This window comes from Macaca mulatta, chromosome 16 (assembly GCF_049350105.2).
Source record: "Macaca mulatta isolate MMU2019108-1 chromosome 16, T2T-MMU8v2.0, whole genome shotgun sequence".
NCBI classification, from domain to species: domain Eukaryota; kingdom Metazoa; phylum Chordata; class Mammalia; order Primates; family Cercopithecidae; genus Macaca; species Macaca mulatta.
In genome coordinates, this window is record NC_133421.1 from 22,171,463 (window position 1) to 22,178,593 (window position 7,131).

Here is a 7,131-nt window from a genome sequence, read left to right on the forward strand (position 1 = left end):
TGTATAGGGGCATCCTTGAAGATGGTGCATCCTTCCTGCTGCAGATTATTCTTGGCTCTCAAGTCTCCAAGCACAAACAATAACCTGCAGACTCAGGACAGTGTAAATCTATTCTCAGGAGGGCAAAGAAAGCCACTTCTCTAAGCACGCCGGGGGGCATCCTGGCGGCCGGCCCAACAGATGTCTGGATCAGTCTGAATCCTGGGCACCCGGGAGAGGAAATGAATTCCCTTCATCAGCGGCCTCAAGAGCACCCAGCAGCCCTCCTCCACCGGGGACAAATTATTCTCTCCACCCAAGAATGTTTGCAAGCCTTCGGATGGCAGTTTTCCAAGACCAACCACTTGAATGCCCTCTCTACCCTCATACAAGCAAGACCTGTTCCTTGCTGGGAAAGTATGGGGTGTGTGACCGTCTTGAACCTTTAAAGGGCTGAACCCATAGCTGCTGCACCCGGGGGCACAGCTGATGGGAGAGGAGAAGCGGCCTTTTCTCTGCATGGGGATGTGGCGAGCCGCTCAGGGAGAGAAAACGAGGCCTTTACAGCACCGGTTTAACAGCGTCGGCCACGCCGCTCCCCGCACAGATCTGAGGCTTGGCTTCGGGTCCGGCTCCACGCCCGCCCAACGTCCCCACGGTCCGCGGCCCTCTGGAGGCCCGGCCCTGGGGGCTGAGCTCTGACCTGGGACAGGAGGCCACACTCCCAGCCAAGGCCGGAGGGCTCTGTCCGGGGCACGTGCGCTCCCTCCGCCGGCCCTGCGCAGACCCCGGGGCTCCACACCACCCAGCTAGCGGCTGAGAACCTGGAGGCGGCGGCACACTCGCCCTTGCGGCTTGCCCTGCGACCCGCGCGGCCATGTGAGCCAGCACAGCCAATCAGAGGCTCGCCCTGGACTCCGTCCCGGACTGGGGGGCATGGCTGGAGGGCGTGGCCGGGAGGTACCCGCGGCCTCTCTGCGCTGCCGCCTTCGCTCCCGCGTCTGTGTAGGGGGTTGTGGCCGGCCGGCGAGTCCCCGAGTGACTTAACATTCTCTAAAAATACTCCATTTTTGAACTTCGACGACCTGGGCTGGCCTGCTCACTCTGTGGCCCTGCTCTCCTCTGCTTCTCTGCTCCTTCGGTCTTGTATGCTGGGGACACGTGGGCCTTTCCAGTTCCCCGCAGCCGCCTTTGGTCTGTAGGAAGGCAGTGGCGCAGGGAGCGGTGGGAGCCCGCGGCTGCAGGGCGCAAGGCGGCGACCGCGAAGCGGCCTGCCCCACCCGCCACCCCTACCCGCAGGATGCGCATCGCCGGTGCAGCCCGGGTCCTGACCCCCCGAACAGACCCAGTTCCGCCGCGACATGGCAGCTGCACCTCTTCGGCCCTTTGAGCTCTTCCCTCCTTATTTCTCAGTTGCATTCTACACTGAGATTCTTTTATTTCTTTGCGATTTTAGACAGTATCCGCCGGCTCTCTACCATGGACACTCAGTGAGGATTTGGTTCTCTTAGGTATGAACGCTGTGCTTCGCTTCCTGTGAGCTCCAAGTCTCATTTCATCAGTTTTGCAATGCATCAGTATTTGGTGTTTACACTATTATGGTTATGTAAATATTGTTCCCAGCTGAGCTGTGCAGTACATTGTGACAACATTTTCTATTTTGTGTTGTTTGTTTTCCTGGGAATTCATAATAGCCTGTTTTCTTCTTGCATCAAGCTGGACACTCAGTGGATCCTTTCAAATCTGGAGACATGACCTTCGGTTCTGGGAAGCTGGAAGGCACAAGTGCTGTTTTTACAAGCTCTCAACTCATCTTGTTTCCGTCCCCACCTGCCCCTCCACTTCCAGAGGGACCTTGTGACTCCCAGGCTGTGTTTCTGGGGGGCCTCTGGCCTTGAATGGCCCCCTCGACATGCAGAATTTGGTTGCAGCTTCCCCCACTCTGCCTAGGTGATTACTATTAATTTTCCAGCTTCGAAAATTCTGTAGGCTGGACGCGGTGGTTCGCGTCTGTAATCCTAGTACTTTGGGAGGCTGAGTCAGGAATATCACTCGAGTCCAGGAATTCAAGACCAGCCTGGGCAACGTGGCAAGACCCTGTCTCTACAAAAAAGTTTAAAATTAGTGGCACGTGGTGGTGCACGCTTGTGGGCCCAGCTACTCTGGAGCTTGAAGCGGGAGGATCACTTGAGTCCAGGAGGCGATTATGCCACTGCAATCCAGTCTGGGTGCCAGAGAGAGACCCTGTCTCCAAAAAAAAAAAAAAAAAAAAAAGAAAAAAAAAAAGTTCTGTCAACTTTTTGTCCTTTTCTTTATAAGTTTGCGACTTAAACATTTTTCCTTATATTGTCATCTTAGTGGGATTTGGAGAGGGAAAGGAGAAACATATCCTTATTTGTTCCATGTTAGCTAGAAGTCCCTCTCACTCTCTGAGCACCTGCTATGTGCCACAGCCTATTTTAAGCCAGCCCTCATCCCCAGTTTCACTTAGCTCTTTCTGTCACCCAGGCCTGAGCAGAGAAGACAGCTCCTCCAGGAAGGTCTCTCTGACTACCCAGTGCTTCTCTGCAACCTCACTCAGCTCGACTTTGGTTCCTACCCTTACTGCTATTTGAAATTATTTTATAGATTACGTGCATCCATGCTGAATTTGCCTTATTTCTCAAGCTCCTCCAGAAGGCTTGCCCCATAAAGGCAGGAGGTTTTCACTGCCCCGTGAAGGCAGGGACCTGTCTGTCTTGCTTTTCACTGTATCCTCAGTGCTTCCCGTAGTGTCAGGCAAAACCGGATGCTGAGGAAGCACAGGGAATGGACGGATGGGTTTGAGCGTGACACCACTTCAGGATTGATTAAGAAAAAGCTAATAAGGGTCCAAGCTTACGGGGAATGAAAGACCCTGCCATGAAAGGGTGAGACACTCATCGTGGGAGGGACATAAGCCCAGGCTCGGATGGCCGAAAAGGGACAGAGGCATTGATGGGAACGGACAGGGGGACCTCCAAGGCCCGGCTGAGACAAATCATTGGCTCAAGGTTACTTGGCTACTTCCTGGCTTAGATTAGAGCACAGCCCTTTGGAGGCAGATATGCTGGACGCACCTGTGTGGTGGAGTCAGCCCCATTGGGACGCTTCTACCTCTCTGCTCCCTGGTTGTGTGATCTTGCGGGCAAGTTGCTTCATCTCCGTGTCTACAGTACTTCTCACCCGTCACGGGGCAATAAGAACAGCCCTGTGGTCTTGGCATCTAGATATGAAGCACAGGCTTGAACTAAAAAGCCCGACACACAGTAGGCTGTTATGGTGATGGTCTGGGTTACAAATCTGGTGTCATCCTTCCTGGTGGTGGGACCTGGGCAAGCTGCTTGAAGCCTTGGGCCTCTGTTTCTTCATCTGTAAGATGAAGGTCTAACCACACCCACTTCCCTGGAGTGTGTGTCAAGTCACGAGGCCTGGCATGCAACAGGTGCCACCAAATGTTGTCCCCTTGACTGCCCCCTGCCTGCTGGGCAGGAAGTGCTATGTTTGAGAACCCTGGGCATGGAGGCACCATGTTGAGGTTCCTTGGACCCCCGGATTGGTGTTGGGGGCAGTCACGGGGTGGTCCGTGCAACCCTGCAGGAACCGGGCAGGCCAGACTCAACTGCTCTGTTACAAGCAGAGTTGGCGGCTTTCCAGAAAGGAGTGACGGGAGCTCAAGGGGAGTTTGTGTTGCTCAGAAGCAGGGTGTTGCAAAACATTTTAATGGAAGTGTGGGCAGGAAAAGGCAGGGAAAACTGTCTCCATCTGACAGAACAGATTTCAAACAATAGCTCTGCCATGACCAGCTGTCTTGGATGCTTCTGGGCACCTCTCTGAACCTCGATTTTCTCATCCGTTTAGTGGAGATGATGATAATTGTAGACACCTTCTTGGGACATTGAAAACTTTCCTCCACTCCACAAGTATTCACTGAGCACCTACTGTGTGCCAGGGACACTGCAGTGACCAAAGCAAAGGCACTGCCCCCATGCAGCTTGCATCACAGTGAGTCCACAAGATGCTGTGCTTGGAGGGACTAGCACAGAGTAGGAGCTGTAAAAATGGGACTTGCTGTTTTGCTAGTGGAGCCAGTCACTTGTGTGAATTCATCTTTTGATATTTGAGAGTGATGATGATTTAAATAAAGCAGGTGAGCGTCTGTTGAGGTTTCCTTCTCTATATTTCGACTTCAGAACCGGCCCCTGAGTAAAAGATGCTCAGGAACCACATATTGCTGCCTCCAGGCTTCTCACGTTTTCACTTTTCCACCACCTCCAGCATGGCCCGATGCTGTTCTGGGGAGAACCAGTCGCAGGCCCTGTCTTCAAGCAGCAGGAGTCCGATGGGAGAGGCAGACAGGGGCGCAGCTACTGACAGGGCAGGTGAGCCATAGTGAGAGGGGCTGGGGCAGGGGCCCTGGGCAGAGCAGTGTCAGGCAGGGCCTCCTGTCCCATCTTCAGAATTGGGCCTCGAAGGAGTGGAGGGAATGTGTCAGGTGGGAAGGCAGGGAAGGGCATTCCTGGCCGAGGGAACAGCCTTTGCAAAGAAGGATTCAAGGAGGAAAGCTTGAATTGGGAGTGACTGGACTGAGGGATGTCTGGAGAAGTCACCAGGGGTTGGAGTGTTGGAAGGTCCCCATCTACGGAGCCAGGGCAGGATTTAGAACTTGGCCAGCCGTGTTTGGGAAGGCTGTGGCTGCAGTGTGGAAGGCCTAGGGGCAGGAAGCACAGAGAAGAGGAGGCTGGATGGCGGTCAAAGCAGTGAGGGCAGTGGATTCTGAGCTCCTGGGCACTCTAGAGTACTGCCATGCCCTGGTCACCAGAGGGCGCTGTGGGGCAGCAAGCAGTGGAGGCCCCAGCTGGTGGCAAGGCCATGCATATACTATGTGCACCGCTGTGCCTGTGGGTTGTGTCTGTGGACGTGCCCATGTGGTGCCTCCACATGCACATACACACTTGTGCACCCCCTTGTGTTCATGTGTGTGTGCGTGTGTATTTGGGATGTGTGGACTAGCACAGGTATGAAGGGGCACGTGGGAGTGAGCACGTCCAAGGGGTGTATATAGGTGAGAACAGGGGCCCCTCAGCTCCCACCACCCAGCCACATCGGTCTCCTTGTTACTCACCTACAAGCCATCCACCTCAGGGCACTTGCACAGCTGTTCCCTCTGCCTGGAATGCTTCTCCCCCACATATCCTTGTGGGCCCTTCCCTTACGTCCTTTGGTCTCTGCTTATATGGCACCTTCCAGGGAGGCTTTTCCTGACCTCCCTCCTTAAAATAATAGCCCCCATGTCCAGACACACACCCTGTCCCCTACCCTACTTTTCCCCATAGCATTTTTTTTTTTTTTTTTTTTTTTTGAGACAGGGTCTTGCTGTCTGCCAGGCTGGAGTGCAGTGGCATATCCTTGGCTCACTGCAGCCTTAACCTCCTGGGTTCAAGTGATCCTCCCACCTCAGCCTCCCGAGTAACTGGTGCATACCACTATGCCTAGCCAACTTTTTTTTTTCTTTTTGTAGAGACGAGGTTTTGCAATGTTTCCCAGGCTGGTCTCAAACTACTGGGCTCAAACGATCCACCTGCCTTGGCCTCCTAAAGTGCTGGGACTATAGGTGTGGGCCACCACGCCTGGCCTGTCATAATTCGACTTAGGCATTTTGCTTGTCTGGCTCACACACCAGGGCATACCTCCCCAGGGAGCTGTGCCCATCTTGTTCAATGTTGTGTTCTCAGTGCCGGTCACACAAGTAAGTGCTCAACGAATACCTGTTGAATGAATGAAGGAGCTGCCCACATCCTGGGCTTGGGTCAGCCTCTCTCTCTTTCTCTCTTTTTTTCCCATCATCAATATTTATTGAGCATTTACAGTGTACTAGGCAAAATAGAACATACAGAAAACATTGTCCCTGCTCTTGAGGAGCTTACATTCTAAAAGAAAAAATACAGCTCTTTTTTTTTTTTTTTTTTGAGACGGAGTCTCGCTCTGTCGCCCAGGCTGGAGTGCAGTGGCCGGATCTCAGCTCACTGCAAGCTCCGCCTCCCGGGTTCATGCCATTCTCCTGCCTCAGCCTCCCGAGTAGCTGGGACTACAGGCGCCCGCCACCTCGCCCGGCTAGTTTTTTGTATTTTTTAGTAGAGACGGGGTTTCACCGTGTTAACCAGGATGGTCTCGATCTCCCGACCTCGTGATCCGCCCGTCTCGGCCTCCCAAAGTGCTGGGATTACAGGCTTGAGCCACCGCGCCCGGCCCAGCTCTTTTAAAATGGCATTTTTGTTTGGTATTTTCTGCAAAGCACCAAGGAAATATTTTGTAAAGTGAGCTTTGGGTATAACTTAGCCCCATCATTATTTAGAGAATAGAGGAAGAGGAAGGATTTTAAAGGCAGACAATGACAGACCATTCAGGATAGGTAGGGTTTTAAAGGGAGATAAACACAATGTCATCAACTAAGGAGAGATTTGCTGCAGTAAATAGGATGAGGGAAATAGTCTGTGGGGTGCAAGCAAAGGAAGCAGGGTGTCGTAGACATTGAGTGGAGCCAAAAAGATCATGCGGCCTTTTTCCAAGTATGTGGCCACCAAGTACGAATGGTTGGTGACAAGACAAAAGGCTAAAAAAGGAAGGTAATCTCGTGCACCTGACAAATAGAAAGACTAAAGGATCAAAATCGAAAGCAGGCTCTAAGAGTATCAAGAAATTCTTAAAAACCCAAAAGTGATTTGGAAGCACAAAACTTATAGTTAATGCTATTGAGTCAGCCTCTTTCTACAGCCTTCTGTCACCCCAGGTCCTGTCCACCTCAGATCATGCTTGCATCCTGACTTTGGCCACAATCCTTCCCATCCAGAGACTGAGTTTCCTGCATCCGCAGACAGCGGGTTTGGGACTTTTCTCCTAGGAGTCAAGGTAAGAGGCAGCCTCTTGTGACCCATGTCAAACATTTCTTCTGATTTCTGCATGGTCATGGAGTTCCCCAGCCTTACTGTGCCACTTACAGACAGAAAGAAATCAAGAGATGTCACTATAGCAAGCCGGCAAGAGACCTTTGTCTCTGATGGTCCTTGATCGTACTTCTTGAGCTGCAGCAATGCAGCTGTGCATCCCAGTCTGGCCCCTCACCCTGTCCTCATG

The 7,131-nt window shown here is 52.7% G+C and overlaps 1 long non-coding RNA gene across 1 annotated transcript; it reads left to right on the forward strand.

The window, feature by feature from the left end:
• The first annotated feature begins 947 nt into the window (after positions 1-947).
• Positions 948-4,156, forward strand: LOC144335369 (uncharacterized). The gene is made up of 2 exons (XR_013406185.1): positions 948-1,490; positions 1,696-4,156. It is a non-coding gene; the product is annotated as an uncharacterized LOC144335369 (long non-coding RNA).
• The last annotated feature ends 2,975 nt before the right edge of the window (positions 4,157-7,131 follow it).